Raw genomic sequence first — 16,336 nt, 5'->3', positions numbered from 1 at the left:
ATCATTCTGCATCTGTGGATTTAATGATGCATTTTAAACATTTCTGGGCGGATTTTTACATTCATGCTTCCAGTGTCCAATTTCGCCGCAATTAAAACAAGGCAACTTTTGTTTTAGCTCTTCAATATTAACATTAAATTTCGGTTTATTAAAATTGCCCTTAAATTTCCTTGACCCTGATTCTGATTAACATTGACATTTTTGTTTTCCAAACTTGCAATCTGCTGTTCAGCTACTTTCACCTGTGCCCACATTGCCTTTTCCTTAAGCTTTTTCTGCTTCGCGTCTATCTCATCACTACAATATTTTGCTTTTCTCAGTATATCATCAACTGAGAGTGATTGCCATCCGACAATACCATTTCTGATCATATCACCAATTTCAGGTCTCAGGCCATAAACAAATCTGTATATAAAGTGGCTCATGTCCTTTTCACTTAATTTTTCATAGCCGCTGTACTGTTTAAAAACCAACAGTAGTCTTTCATAGAATGAATGCACTGATTCTTTTGGCTCCTGATTTGTTCTGTCAATTTTGACCGAATCAACTTCTTTTGGGGGAATCTTATTTTTCAACCAATAAATCACTTAATCATACAGTCCGATAACTTCTGATGATGGAACACCTGTTACTTCATCTCGAGCAGGTTCTTCTTTTGGCCAATTCACAGAGACTTTACATTCTGTCCAAAGATCTGATGGAACAACAATGTCAAAGAATCCATCCAGATCAATCCACAGAACTTTCGAAACCTTTATGAATCTGTCAACCTGTCGATACCATTCTACTGGCTTTTCTCTCAACCGAGGAAAATCATTTGTGAATAACAAGATGTCCTGTCTAGACCAGGGAACATGCACATAACCACCTCCTGCTATTTCTCTCATTGGGTATTGATTAGCCACCATGCCCTTTCTCTCCTTTCTTCCTCTCTTTTCTTTATCCATTTCACTCTCCATTTGCTTAAATCACCCAATTTTTTTATATACACAATCAAATCTTTTATATGCAGTATTCTTCCCATTGCATAAAAATTTCCAATGTCTTTTTCAGAAAATTCTAATTTGTAATGTTTTCCCAAATTTTTCTGTTTGCTCAAGTCAATTCCTAATTCTGTAGCTAATTCTTCTAGCTGTTCATATTTATTTTTTGTTTTACATTGTACGCTTTTGCAAATGAATAACAATTCATCATCTTGATAATGCTTTAAACTGTCAGGACCAATTGTGCCAATGATTAATTCCTCCAAATCTGCTTTAAGTCTTGCGACATCAAGCTTTGAGGTTGAATCTGTTTTCTCAACACTCTTTTCTGGAGATTTAGTATCTGACTCTGCACCTATTGGTGTTCTACATATTGAACCTGGATTAAAAGTTAAATCAGGCATCATTGTTTTCTCTCGATGTATCTCAGTTAATTCCGAGTAAAATTTTTCAGCCACTTTCTGAATTTCTGCATTTAATGGAATAGTCAAATTTCTCCCTGATCGAATACAGGTTGAACAGGACCAATCGTTACTGGAACTGTTACTGCTTCCATTCCTTTAGTTAATTGCCGAATTAATTCTTTTTTTGATCGTAAATATTCTGAAGTACTTGGAGTTTCCTCATCTCTTCCAGCACTCATTAGACCTCTGGAAGGAGTCTCATTTCTTGAAACTTGAGTTTCCGGAAAATTTCTACTTTCACCATATGCACTAGAATTAGTTCTCGTTTCTATTCTTTCAGGAGTTTCTGTATTATTCGGGTAAAATCTGGGTGATTCCTCATTAAGTGGAGGTGCCCTCAGAGTGGTTCCTGGAGAAACCATCGGGATGGACCATGAACAAGCTGGTTTTAAAGGAGTCTGTTTCTTATTTGTAAGATATATTTCTTCTAAAACTGGATCTTCCAATTCATTTTCTTTCATTATTATTTTTCTTTTGGGTATTCTTTTGACCTGGTCTTTCAGTAACCATTACTCTTACTGGGTATAAACCATCACACATGTCCGCTTGTCTCCATCGACGCATTCTATCCTCATGAGTTTCTCTTTTAAAATTTGATTTTGGACTTCTTATTATACCACTGCTTTCCCGTTGAAGTTCAAACATCTCATCCTCCCATTCAACTAAAGCCTCAAATTGTGTTGGTCTAGGCTTCGGCACAAGAGCCATAATTTTTTCTCTTAAATTTTTCAAAATTCTCATATTAAATGAGCCATCCTCTGGCCAAGCTAAAACACCATCATTCTTGGTATAATCCATCCAATTATCAAACCAAAGGCAAGTATGATAACCATATTCACCTTCCAAATAGGCTGCAGGTGTTTTGTATTTATGAAGTATTTTTCCACCTCACGTTTCAATTTTCTTATCGGGTAAAAATATATTTTTCAATTTCTGAAGCCATGTAAGCTTCTTTTCCTCTTTTCTGTAATAATAACTCATGTTTTTAATCAAATCCATTTAATTTAAAATGATCGTAAATGTTATATGGGATATCTCACCTGCGCTCCAATATATGTACAACCTAGGTATGGTTCTTTAGGGTAGTCTGGTAACCTCCCTTTTTCTCGCCTAGCTGCACCATCTATTACTCATACCATTTTGTTAATAATATCCCTGTAGATAGTTTTGAGCGCCCTGATCTGCGTGGTTACCAGCCATCAATTTTTGATCGTAAATGTTTCCTGGTTGTTCCGCAAAACCAGCCAATCCGTGCGCGAAACTCACCAACAAGACAATCAGGTTAAGCCACGTCACCACCTTGCTAAACCAATAGAATTGCTGTATTCAGGAAGAGCCAATCAGCTTACAGCTCGTCAGAATCACGTGAGCCAATCAGCGCGCTAGCTGTGACGTATGTTAGCCAATCACAGCGTGAACCCTGTGACGTACACAGCCGCTGCAGCTTCTTGTCTCTTACTCCTAGCGCTCACCCCTCCTTCACAAAATATTTTCACAGCGCCATTTTAAGAAAACTCTTTCAATTATTTTTTTATTAATAATAACAAATAAACAAACCATTTGTCTGTTTCGCTAAAATAAGGTGATAGTTTATACAGTCATTCAAGTATTCTTTTGCGTGGAAAAGACGACGCTACTCTCACAGAATATATAACTACCCTTCTAACAAGTAATAACTAACTCGTTTCCCTCTGAATGCACATAAAGTAGCAATTCAAAGTTTGATTCGAACAAATTTACAAAATCATTTAGGCACTTTCAAACGGAAAGTTTCCCTAACCAAACATACATGAAATCTTGGTAGGACTTTAGCCAACCATAGCAATCCACATTTGCCAGTAAGAATAGACGACGCTTCCTTACCCTTCACACAAGCTCGGATAAAATTCTACTACTCTTTTCGCAGTGAGTTTTAAAACAGGCTCTAAGTCCCTATACTCAAAGCTACAATGTTATAGACAATCCTCACTATACATTCTACCTAGCACACCTAAAATCCCTAAATTCGTGTTGTACGTCCACAACACTAGTGATATATGATAATACGATTTTGAAACTGAACAAATGCACTGTGTAACTTCATTTGTCACACCACTCATATGCCGGCACAACTAGGATTTTTCACACTGCAGGAAAAAACCTTTCGACTACATGTAACAAATGAACAAACTCAACATATGTTAAACATCGATCCTATGTAACTACCATGTAGCATGTCAGTTACCATAGTAACCGTAACTCTGCTACCAGACAATTGATCCAGCGCCCCTATAGAAAATATGTCATAGCAACGCTACCCAACTCCAAAATATTCACCATTAATCATAAAACACTCACAAGGCCCATAAACTAATGTGACATATTTTGAGCAACTGAATCATGTGACCTAATTAATAAAACCTATGCACAAATTATATTCACATTTATATACAACCGCAGTATAATGATTTCACCATGGTTTTTTGTAAAGTTTTGCATTTAATTAAGTCACTTAGGCAAATGGATCTACTGATGGTAATGACCATGAAATAACAAGACCAGCTTGTCTTTTCAAAACATCTTATTTAATAACTATTTATTCAAAGAAAGTGCATTTTATTAGAGGAATAGCAAATTAGACTGACAGTTCCAAGCAAAATCAAATAACATGTTAAATGGAAAATAAACAGTTTTCCATCACCTAAGCCCTATTTTCCCTGTCTAAAACTCACTTCACTTAAAGGAATAATGGTAAACGTCATTTAACCCTATTGATCCTTACGTGCTCCAAAGAGTCCGTCAGCACGTCACGCCTAACAGGAATCGGGAGAAGATGAGCAGCAAGAGCCCCCTCCCTCCCATGGGGACAGTTTTTATACCTTTTCTAACTAACTAAAGTATCTTTATCGCCTATTTTTTATGAGAATCCAAACTTCCAATTGGCTGAGCCATGTCAGTCCACTATTAGGTCATGCTCTCCTGACCAAGTCCGGGGCCTCACCATAGCCCTTATTGTTCTTAGTTTCACCATCCTTTTTGCTTCCTTAAAAAGATACTTTTCCCGGGGAGAAACTTTTCACTACCTAATCTTGGCAGGCCATTCAGCATCCTGTCCTTGGCTATGACTCCAAGAACACATCCGACTCGACCATAATTATTTCTGCACAAAACGTTGTCAGCTCAGCAAAATACTCTGCAAATGAGTGAAGGGTTCACTCTGGTCAAGTTTCATAAACTGCTGCACTGCCAGCCATTTTCTTTAGGCCCATTCGTAAAACTAATGTATAAACAAACACAAAACATCAATTAATGAAAGAAATAGAGTTCCACACTGTCACCCACCCACCTTTGCTAATTATTAACCCATTAATAAATGTTACCTAGCCAAAGCATTTCATCAACAAACAGAATTTTGCAACATGAAGACAAAAAGACAAACCATGAGCACACGCAAATAAGCACATGCCATTAATAAAACAGCCACTTTTAATTATGACAAAGACAATAGACAAAGTTAGTTTATTATTTTTTTTACAAGCATTTGCAACATAAAGCACATATTTGAGCATACATATTAGTCCCTTATGTAATGTTTTGAAATTTAATCTAGGTTGGTTTAGTAATATTCACTCCATTCACGTTAATACAATTTTTTTATTATGGAAGTTTAACTTTGCAAGCCAAAAACTAATTTATTTTAAAATCTCGCTCCATCAACTGACATGATCACGCAATTGAATGGTGCCAAAGTCTTCTCTCGACTTGATCTGAATAAAGATAAGCATCAATTAGAACTTCAAGAAAGCTTCAGATATATTTTTCACATGCTGGTTTGTTTAGATATAAGAGACTTAGGTTTGGTGTGTCTTCTTCTGCAGAACTTTTCCAAGATATCATACGATGCATCATACAACCTGTTGTGAAAGCATTTAATTATAGCGAGGACATATTAGTTTTTGAAGCTACACAGAAGGAGTGTGATAAAGCCGTCACACAAGTATTTCAGTTACTCAATTATGCAGGGTTAACTTTAAGTGTGAGTTCCATAAAACAGACTGAAATCCTTTGAACATATCTTTTCTGATGGGGGAAGGATGCCTGATCTGGCAAAATGTCATGCCCTGACAAATGCTGAACCCCCACAAGATGTTTCAATGCTCCATTACTAGAGCTAACAAATACAATAAAATATATTAAATGGTCACAAGAATGTGAAAAGAGTTATAAAAGAATCAAACATGCCATTGTATATGCTACAGAAATGGGGTACTTCAATGCAACGCTCAATACCAAGATTGTAGTTGATGCTAGCCCTGTTGGGTTAGGTGCTATACTTGCACAGCATAGTGGATACCCAAATGCATGATGACATATTGTGGCCTCTGCTAGTAGACGTTTATCTCAAACAGAACGTGCTTAATCACAGCCTGAGAAGGAAAGTGTGGCTGTATTTTGGGTTTGTAAACACTTCAATGTATTCCTGTATGGAGTGCGTTTTACACTAGGGACTGATGCAAACAACTAGGTGAGGAGGAAAAGTGCAACAAAGCAAGGCCAAATTAGTGTAGCCTGCTCAAAGAGAGCACAAAGAAGAGAGGAGCGCTACAACATAAAGGACCTAAGTGCACCACCAAAGAAATAGTCCCACCGAAGACAACGGTAACAACTGCCAGCAGTAAAAGCAGAATGTCACAACAGCAAAAGAAAAACAGACTCGAGAACAATATGGAGTCCCCAATTAAAAACAGATCAGATATTTTCGGCACACTAGACAGTATACTAAAAAATCTGGCTGATGTACACGATCTAGCTATAGCAATGAAAAAAACAACAGACAAGATAGAACTAGAACTGGCAGCTATGAGAGCAGACATTCACGCTACAAAAACAAAATTCGAAGCAGTGGAACAACGAGTCAGCGACATTGAGGACAGATCTCACCTCACAGGCAAAGCCATAGGAAATATCGCCAAAGCTACCACAGAACTACGGAGACAAGCAGCAGAATTCGAAGACAGAAACAGAAAAGGCAACATAAGGATCTTAGGCGTCCCGGAAGGAGAAGAAGATAAGGCCGGCTTGTGTGTGTCGCTTATACAAAGCCTCATCCCAAAGCTAACCAACCTTAAGTTCGAAGGCCCTTTTGAACTAGATAAGGCATACAGAGTACCAGCGAGCAGACAATCGGGCAGAACAAACCCCAGACCAATAATATGCAGGCCACTACGTTCGTACCTAACAGACGCCATATTCGGGGTAGCGAGGAAAAACCCTAACCTGGTATGGAACGGTCACAGAATCATCCTCACGCAAGACTACTCAAAGCCGAGGGTCGACATAAGAAAGGGGTTTCTAGCCCTAAGAGACAGGCTAAGGAAAGAAAACATTACCTTCTCATTCACGGGCCCGCAAGATTCAGGATACACAACAAAGGTATTGCCATGACATTCTAAGTCCCAGCCGAACTCTCACGCCTTCTACAAGTACCACCAATGCAAGAAATGGAAGATTCGACACAGACGGGAAAAAGAAACTCCTCACCCAGCAACGCAACCGATAGTGGCTAAGTGCAGGACAGCTCAATGGTCCAACTATCGATCACATAGACTATACAATGGAAATTAGTCACACGCAAGAGAAAGCAATTCTACCTCAGAGACTACTTAACCACAACGATTCTACCTCACTATGAAAGAAAAAGCAAAGCCAACTTAAAGAAAGACTGTTGGAAGCAAGATAGGAACTCTACAACAACAATTCAACATCAGAGACTCATATGACTACTTAACCACAACGACTATACCTCACTGTGAAAGAAAAAGTGAAGCCAACTTAAAGAAAGATTGTTGGAAGCAAGATAGGAACTCTACAACAACAATTCTACCTCAGAGACGCACCTGTTATAACCCAATATCCTTTATAAATGTAGTGCATAATTTATAAGCTAGCTAGAGAAATATGGTTCAATTTCCGGGGAGGGGGCGGAAGCAGGAGGATCTTGCTGTCGTACGCCCACAGCACGAAGGAACAATGGACAAAGGGAAGGGGGAGAGAGAGGAGGGAAAAGGGGGATAGCAGGGAGTAGATTAGTGCGTCTGGTAAGTCTTGTTTGTCTTGTTTGTCGCGTTCGTCTTGTTCATGTCTTTGTCAGTAGAGTAGCCAACACCCTAAACAGATCGCCGGCGGCATCAGTACAATCAACCCTTAACCATAGTGTTAGCGTACAACACTACATAGCCACACACCGGTCATCCGGTGCCATAATACATCTAACCCAATGCACTCCCAATGATGACACAGTCGAGTAGCAACTCACTACAAACAGACCTCAAAGTCATCTCACTTAATGTAAAGGGTCTTAACCATCCAGTCAAAAGGAAAAAAACACTAGACTACCTAGCCAAAACAAAGGGAGACATTATACTATTGCAAGAGACAAAACTATCCACAGAAGAAGCAGACAAACTCAGAGCCAGGTGGATAGGCCAAGTAGCCTGCTCACCAGCAGTGGGGAAAAAAAGAGGAGTCATCACTCTGGTTAGTAGCAAATTCAACATAACCATAGAGAATGTAAAGCAAGACGAAGAGGGCAGATTACTGATCACGCAGATGAAAAGGGGAGAAGAGACAATACTAGTGGCAAACATCTATGCACCCAACACAGACGACACTCCATTCTGGGAGAAGGTAACCAAAGACCTAGAAACCAGCGCTTCACACAGCATGATGGTAGTGGCGGGAGATTTCAACATGGCAATAGACCAAACGCTAGACAGACAGGCCAAAAACAAGACACGAACGCCGACCTCGCACAAGGCACTATTGAACCTATGCAACAAACTAGACATAGCAGACCCATGGCGCTTGCAACACCCCGATACTAGAGACTACACCTTCTATTCACACCCACACAACTCCTACAGCAGAATAGATTACATCCACATATCCGCAACCCACACTCACCTAACTGAACAAACAGACAATATCAAACCACGCCTGCATCAGCCTACACTTAGTAGGAAGACATAATGAACACTTAACACGCAGATGGCGACTTAACCCAACAGCCCTAGCTAAGCAAGAAGACAGAGCCAAGATTCAGAAAGCCTTCACAGAATACATCGCAGAAAATGAGACAACAGATACAGACCCAGGCATGCTGTGGGAGGCACTCAATTCAACCATCAGAGGAGTACTTATAGAAATGAAGGCGAGAAGAGACAAAGCGACAAGAGCACTGCTAGCTCAGCTAGAAATAGACATCAAAAGGCAAGAAACTCAACACATAGGAGAAACCAACAACCAAAACGCACTAACAGAACTCACAAAAAAGAAATACACATTCAATAGAATACTCAGCGAACGTGTGGGCCTCTGGATAAAAAAGTACAAAGAGATCAATCTGTGTGAAGCAAACAGAGCAGGTAAATCACTGGCATCATACCTCAAGCGCAAACAAAGACAACACAACATCACAACAATCACAGACACCGCAAGCAAATCACACGCCCGGTACGAAGACATTGTACGCACCTTCAAGGATTTCTATGTGGAGCTTTACAAAAAAGATGAGGGACTAGACATAAAGCGAACGAAAGCGTACCTAGAGAACTAAAAACTGCCAAAAATCACAGAAGAAGAAGCAAAAGCGTTAGGCCAAGACTTCAAGCCGCTAGAGGTTAGGAAGGCCATCAAGGCACTAAAAGATAACAAAGCCCCAGGACCAGATGGTTACACAGCACCATTCTACAAATCATTCCAAGAACAACTAATACCTACTCTAACGAAAGCCTTCAACTATTGCGGAATGGCTGGTGAAGTGACCGCAACAATGGCACAAGCCAACATTATAGTTATTCCGAAGGAGGGTAAAGACCCACAATGGCCAAAAAACTACCGACCAATATCACTCATTAACCTAGACTGTAAACTATACGCCAAAATATTAGCAACAAGGCTGAGCAGTGTGCTCCCACAGCTGATAAGCAATACACAAGTCGGACACATGAAAGGCCGGATGTCTAGCGACAACACCAGACTCCTCTGCCAAGTCATAGAACACTGCTCACACGCACAAAATCCATCAGTCACAATCGCACTTGACGCAGAAAAGGCCTTTCACAGTGTGTCTTGGCACTTCCTAAAAGAATGCCTGCAAGCATACAACCTGGGGGATACGTTTGCCAGGAGAGTCATGGGCATGTACAAAATCCCGAAAGCGCAGATTGCCATTAACGGCACAACCTCAGTTCCATTCGACCTCCAAAGAGGGACTAGACAGGGCTGTCCGCTATCCCCACTGCTGTTCTTAACAGTACTAGTATCCCTGATCAAAGACATTCAGAGTGCATGCCCATGAACGTTTACACGACCAGAGAAGTACTAGGGGACTTAGGGCAGGTGTGGCAAACACAATCGATCACATACGTAGGAATAAACTTTGGTAAGGATTTAAGAACCACCTTGAACCTAAACAAAAAGAGGACACTGACAAAGATAAGAGGCCTGCTGGAAAAATTGTCACTCAAATTTATCAGCTGGTGGGGAAGAATAGAAACAGTCAAAATGATGGCTATACCTATAGTTAACTACCTGGCCAGTATGCTCCCCCTAGCACTAACCAACGACTTCCACAAGAGAATAGACCAGGCACTGAACAAATTCATCTGGAGGGACAAAAAACCCAGAATAGCCCTCCAAAAAGTTAGACTGCAGAAAGAACTAGGAGGCCTTAACGTAGCAGATCTAAGAACATTTCAGACAGCCTGCATAGCCAGACAAGGGTTGCACTGGGTAATCCAAAACCAGAAATACACACCACTGTGGCTGCGTCAAGTGCGATTGTGACTGATGGATTTTGTGCATGTGAGCAGTGTTCTATGACTTGGCAGAGGAGTCTGGTGTTGTCGCTAGACATCCGGCCTTTCCTGTATCCTACTTGTGGATTGCTAATCAGCTGTGGGAGCACACTGCTCAGCCTTGTTGCTAATATTTTGGCGTATAATTTACAGTCTAGGTTAATGAGTGATATTGGTCGGTAGTTTTTTGGCCATTGTGGGTCTTTACCCTCCTTCGGAATAACTATAATGTTGGCTTGTGCCATTGTTGCGGTCACTTCACCAGCCATTCCGCAATAGTTGAAGGCTTTCGTTAGAGTATGTATTAGTTGTTCTTGGAATGATTTGTAGAATGGTGCTGTGTAACCATCTGGTCCTGGGGCCTTCTTATCTTTTAGTGCCTTGATGGCTGTCCTAACCTCAAGCGGCTTGAAGTCTTGGCCTAACGCTTTTGCTTCTTCTTCTGTGATTTTTGGCAGTTTTAAGTTCTCTAGGTAGGCTTTCGTTCACTTTATGTCTAGTCTCTCATCTTTTTTGTAAAGCTCCACATAGAAATCCCTGAAGGAGCGTACAATGTCTTCGTGCCGGGCGTGTGATTGGCTTGTGGTGTCTGTGATTGTTGTGATGTTGTGTTGTCTTTGTTTGCGACGTAGCCATCCTAGACAATTCAGACCCCCTAACCCTCCTCACAGCCAACAAACAGTCACTAAAAGGGAACCCAATTTTCAAGATAACAAGAACTGCCCTCCTTAAGGTAGATCAGAAACTAGAGGTAAGCCTAAAAAACTCGAAGTGGGTGGCACTATGGGCTAACCCGAAAATAAGATACAGAGGGAAACCCCTAGAAATAAACACGTGGAGTCCACCAGGCCTCTCACATCCAGCACACCTAGAAGAGAAAGGCAAACCGCTCACTTTTAACACCATAAAGGGTAGGTTCGGCCTCCCAGAGGTGAAGCTATACAACTTCCTGACCATTAAAACAGCGATCACAAAAGCGAACCTAAGCAGTCTTACCCCATCAATTTTCCAACTCATGGAAAACCTAAACAAAATGGGGCACTACATATCACACATATATGAATTCCTCCGCCCAACGACCTAAACGGTACTGGGGAAACCAGATAGGCCGCACCCTCACAGAGGAGGAACTAATGACCATGTGAGCCTCCCCCACGCAAAATATAATTTCACCAGTACTAGCGCAAACTAAACTTTGGTTACTACACCAAGCACACTGGACCCCAGCAAAGCTGGCCAAACTGAGCCTAAGAGAGAATAGCCAGTGCTGGAACTGCAACATGGCAACAGGGGACATAGCCCATCTAAGTTGTAGCAAGGTCAAGAAATTCTGGGACAAAGTGTTTAACTTCACCAACCAGACACTAGGCTGCACCCTCAAGAGGGAGTTCTGCATCCTAACAACAGCACACCTCAACACCGACATCAACACACAACAAGACAGAAACCTTCTCGACTTCCTCCTAACTAGTGCCACAAACATTATACTGGCCAAATGGAAAAACACCTCCAAGGCCACCTTTAAACGGTGGAAAAACTGGGTTATATTCTTAAGAGGTGCCGACAACACAGTACAAAGATATTCGCCCTGGAAGAAACCCAACGGACAGATGTGGTCATCACTAGACAAGGCGCTAGAACCATTCAAACCACCGTAGTCAAAATAAACTACGAGATAGAAACAAGATGTTGTACGCCGATCTTCAACCACCTGCCAACAGCTATATGTTACATGTTTCATTTTATATGTCTACGAACTAGCTTAGAGCCAACAAAGAAAGTCCATCGTAGTGTGTACACTGTCCTATCAGTCCAAGGGGACTTGGAACCAACCGCCAAACAGAGGAAAACAACACATAGATTATTAATTTGTCTATGGTATACAATGTACAGGCGCAGTGATCTATGCGCCAGAAATACTATATGTGTTTTTATTTTTGTGTGTACCATGTCTATGAAAATACAATAAAAATATATTTAAAAAAAATAAAATTAAATAAAAATCTCTACAGAAAATGATTTCCTTTGGAGCTGGAGGGTGCATCATCTCCACACGTGTAGTCCTCACTCCTTGCTCACTCCATGAGTGCACTTAGGGGAAATTCTTTGCTCCCCAAATTTTAGTCAAGAAAATGGAGATGACCAGATGAGGCTCGGTTATCATAAGAGTCAAAGGTCAGCAGTGAAGCCAATTATTTGAAACTAGTAATGAGTTGTTAATTATTTTTATGAAATAAACTACATTGACTCATCTTGTCCATCAGATTCTGTGTAGCATTCAAGATGTAGTTCTGTCATTCCCGTCACCCATTATTCCTTAATTTTTCCCCAAACCACGTTTTTGCGAATTTACACAATGCTTGATTTACGTGTAGGAAAAACTGAAGATCTGAAGATGCAGACAGGCAGAGGGTGTTTCCTCAGATGCCAAGCTCTGATACACTGAGGCACTTTATAGCCCAATGTGCTTTTTTCTCCAGGATTACTCATATAAGAGACTGATCAATGAAGAACATGTTAGGGTCATTTATGTGTTGATGGCATGTGTGAGAAAGTGTTTTATATTGTGAAACCAGCTCTAGCCCAGGTTTATATTCTAAGGATATGAGGGGGGAAGAATCACGCATGGCAGTAACGTGTTTATGAGGAAATAAAGGCGAGGCAACCGGACTAATGACAATGGAAATATGATGAATGCAAGTCATTGTAAAAGACCAATTCCTGGCAGTGGGGCACTGGGCGTGAGGTGTATTGATGGATGTGGTCTGTATGTTTGAGAAATAGTAACACCACCTCCATTGGGACTTTTCCTGTAATGCATATGAAATATCTTTGGGTGTTATACTAGAACCGTAAAATATGGTACACACCTAAAACCTAGATGGTTCCATCATCCATTTCAGATTAAATGTAAACTTTCAATTTGTGCACTTACGCTGTAGTCAATTCTGTACTTTGTTTTCTCTCTCCATTATTTGCAGCTTTGGCCATTGTTGGCCAGCATTAGAGGTCCTGTCCTATTTTAAGAACATGATGCTCCATAGAAGACATATTCAATTTAAAGCACAAAACACTCACTTGTATTAGAAGACATCATGCATTCCAATACATAGAAACTAGAGAGAATACATAAACCAAACACTGTTCATCCCATTGGCCTCTTAAACAACAGTGCACAGCAAGGCTAGTGCTTCTAACACCTTTATAAAACCACTATATGATTATATGTGGAGTAGTGTGGCTCACTGGTTAGAGGCTGCAGGCCTGAGAGCAGAAGTCAGCCCGGGACCAGGGTTCAATTCCCGACGCGGCAGGGTCGTGGACCTTGGTCAGCGGACTCGATAATTCTCGCTTCGGTGCTTACTCTAATCAGGGGTTCCACTCGGCAACTCTGGGCATTAGCTTGCCTAATCTCCACAACGGCCCCACCAATTCCGGGGATGCCTGGCTCCACCTTGGGGACTCCCAGCAAGGGACCATCCCACAGGGAAAGCCAGGACGGGTTCCCCAGAGTTATACAGCGCCGGGACGCCCCGTTGCTGGGGCAGCTGTGCGCTTTACAAGTATACTACATTTACATATGTCCCTGTGTCCAAATTACAATATATTGCAAATCTCTTATGTTCTCTATGGGAGGAATGTGATACCGTGTTTACCATGCATGCTACATTTAGTGTAACAATATGAATTATATATCTTGCTTCAGAAATTGATGGCAACCAAACCAGAATCTGATGTTCCATCTGCTATTGACAAATTGCTGTCCTACATGTGGGATGCACATGAGGCATCAGTTGACTCTGCACTTCCAAGATGCAAGAACAGGTAATATGTAGTTCATTTGTACAAACCACCTATATGCTCCATGTCATAAATAACCTATTATCAAACACGGCATGAGACAAGAGGCCACATATGGGACTATTCACAAAGGTAAGCTTACACAATAGTAACTCTACATGTATAAGTTTACTCCTACAATTCTGAGCAACTTTACTACTTTTGCTAGTCACCATTTCCAGGGATAAAGGCACTAACATCTGTAGTTTTACATCTCCACAACCATCAAAATGAAAGGGGTGAGGCCAGGAAAACACCAAATGCAACTGTTAAGTAACTACCAATAGTGTCATAATTAAACCCGGGCATAAAACTCCACTCTGTTCGTGGAGTTTGCAGACTTCAGCAAGTCCATGTTCCGGGGAGAAAGAAGAGTCACCGTTAAATTAAGCATTCTGCAATGGAGTGGTGTTTTTTTGGGATTGGGGCCCTTGAAATGGTTTTTCCCGCGTGCAGGACTGACTTGCCAGGCGTTCGCGATTGACCACGAGATTTTCAAAGCCATTTGCAGGCGCCAAAAGATTTCCTAGCTAGCTGCATGCTTGAGCAAGATTTTGCAGCCACCAACATGTCATTCTGTCACGCCAGCGACTTTCGGCTTATGTTTCTCTCCTCGAGAAGCATCAACTTCGTCCCGAACTGATGATTTGGAGTAAAAAATCGCCTATAATTGACATTTGGAGGTTTTTTTTGCGCAAGGAATCCTTTTTTATAACCTTTTTTCCAACTGGAAGGAAGTACCCCAGATTCTCCGACTTCCTGCTCCTGTACAGCAGCCTCCTCATAGTGCGTTGTCCATCTCCTGGTCACTTCACATTTAGATTTAGTGCTGGAAGGGTCACTCTTTGTGTCTGCTGCATATACCATTGGATTTAAGGACTTTGTGTTTGACATTTCGCAAGTAAGTTGAATACAGGTGTTGTTTGTTTGATTGGGGCCATGCATCTGGATTTATTTGAACTTTTAATGGATTTATAAAAATGTATTGTAGTGGATGGCTTGTTTCAGTAAGGTCTAGTGATTTATTTGTGTTTCATTTTTCTTCTTTTGTAAAGAAAAAATGTTGCACAGTTTACTATATTTTCTCAATGTTTTTTCAATACATTTGCAACATTGATTCAATTCACTATGTGGCCTAGTCTGCCAATTGACCTTTTAGCCAGTAGGCCCAGTGCTTGTCATGGGTGCATGAAACATCTGTTTCTGTGGTGTCTGTTGAATTTGAAATAGCATTTAGGCCATGGATGGATTTGGATTGAAATACAAAATGTGTTATTTTTTTGTGGTATTTCATATTTTTTCCCCTGAAAACAGTGTATAGGGCTAGGTGGGGGAGCCCTGTTCATTTTTGTTTTAGCATTGCTGAAGTAATGATGTGTTCTCTGTTTTACCATACCTCCTTTGTCTCGCCAGTGTGTGTGCGTTCAAATCAAAACAAGTAAACCAACTACACCTGGCCCACCCGTCTCCCTAGCCCTAACCAATGTACAAAGTAAGCTTAATGAAGAAATAAACAAGAAAACCTCCAAAATGCTCAAACTTCCACATTCCCACCTTTTCCCCAACAAGTCCCACCTACCAAACAAAAGATTAAAAAGGGGCAAGAGAGGCCTAGCGCAGGGCTAGGAGATTTCTCTCCAATATGTTGAAACACTCCTCCATCTTGGCTTCCAAGCAAACCATCCTCTGGAGCTTATGGCGCTGGAAGGCTCTATAGAGTCATTATGGGGGGGCAGCAGTGGTGGAATGGCGGTGAGCGACTTCCTGACCATGGCAACTGACTACCAGAGGCACTGGGACCTAGCTGAGGCCCAGGGCATTTGACGCTGTAGCTGCTGCCGCATCCTCCTCCTCTGCCACCATCCTATTGTATTTGGCCCTCATGGCTTCCAGCGTCCTTTGCTGGATCCTGGCTACTATCTCCTGCCTGTTGGGTTGTTGTGATGCTTGATTGGCAGTAGTAGCTATGTCAAGGAAGAAAAAAGACAAATTGTAACCAATACTCTTAGCAAAACAGTAACACATAAAAGTATATAGTGGCACGGTAGCACTAGCAGTACATAACTTTTCCTGGTATCCCTGATTCCTAGGGATGTTCAATTTTAATGTGATTACAGTTTCAGGCATTAAGAACTATGGAGTATACAAGTATTCTTCTCTCTCATTTTGAGCTCAATTACTGTAGGCAGGCCAGCTCAGCTTGCACCCTAGA

General features: G+C 41.1%; 1 pseudogene across 1 annotated transcript in view; it reads left to right on the top strand.

Annotated features, from left to right (window-relative positions):
• LOC144764023 (protein LEG1 homolog) overlaps window positions 1-16,336 on the top strand; it is a 158,236-nt pseudogene that overhangs the window by 79,768 nt on the left and 62,132 nt on the right. The window contains exon 4 of the transcript XR_013596297.1: window positions 13,991-14,109. The product of XR_013596297.1 is annotated as a protein LEG1 homolog (transcript). The remainder of the gene's footprint in view (window positions 1-13,990; window positions 14,110-16,336) is intronic.

The sequence above is a fragment of the Lissotriton helveticus genome, chromosome 6 (genome assembly GCF_964261635.1).
Source record: "Lissotriton helveticus chromosome 6, aLisHel1.1, whole genome shotgun sequence".
Taxonomy (NCBI): Eukaryota; Metazoa; Chordata; class Amphibia; order Caudata; family Salamandridae; genus Lissotriton; species Lissotriton helveticus.
The sequence above is the reverse complement of the archived record's forward strand: the minus strand, read 5'-3'. Positions and strand labels throughout refer to the sequence as shown.